Raw genomic sequence first — 951 nt, 5'->3', positions numbered from 1 at the left:
TTGCTAGTAATTTGCTATTGAAGTGTTTTATGTCAAGTTTATTCTCAAAAAATTTTGGTGAGATTGAATGATAATAATATAAATATCTTTGGTGTATTCAAACATTGCATCACTGGGCACTGGGCACTGGATGAGAGCAAACATGTAACAAGCTCCCCACCTGACTCAGACTTTCCTTGCCTTATTTTTGACCACTTTTATTCTTTTGCAAGTTTTCCTCATTTTACCATATGAGATTTTCCATGAACAGTGTTGTTTTAGTTTCCTTCCACTTAATTTTCAATAAGTATTACAGAAGTTCTACAGGGAAATGTTTTGGGACTTTTTAAATTTAAAATATTTCTTGTGCATTGTAAATTCTTAACCTACTGACTTGTTCTTTTCTTTGCTTTCTGCTGTTATTGATACAAGAGCACTGATTCAAGTTAACTTGGATGTCTGAAGGCAGCCAGTGAAATGTATAATGTAAAATTCTGAGACTACCCAAGTGGTCTCAGCCAAGTTTTTCCTGAAAATGTTACAGTAAGTCAGATAAAGAAAAATATATAAGAAGGCTATATGTATAAGAGACTCACTTTTAACAAGAAAAGAGATTCTTTGATAAAAGTTTTGTATCCTGAAGGTCTAGAAACTTGATTCATTATGAAAATATGAGTCTTCCAGCTCAGGGAACTGGGAGGGAAGGGAGGAATGTCTGTAGTCCATGAGGAGTCCCAGCATTTCCAGACAGCAGAGAAAGCCCAGATTTTAAAAAGCCAAGAGTGGGCTGAGGTGGGGATACATGGACTCCCAGAAACTTCCCCGAATCAGGATACTGTGAGGACCTGGAGAACAAGGTCTAGAGCTTGTCTATGAAGACCACGCCCAAGGATGAAGCAATACTGTTAGAAAAGGCAGCATGGAGAAGAGCACAGGGCTTGCACCAGAAAGAAAGAAAGTTTAGTTATATTT

This window comes from Chinchilla lanigera, unplaced genomic scaffold (genome assembly GCF_000276665.1).
Source record: "Chinchilla lanigera isolate Chin_1 unplaced genomic scaffold, ChiLan1.0 scaffold00356, whole genome shotgun sequence".
Taxonomy (NCBI): Eukaryota; Metazoa; Chordata; class Mammalia; order Rodentia; family Chinchillidae; genus Chinchilla; species Chinchilla lanigera.
Note: the sequence above shows the minus strand (reverse complement) of the source record.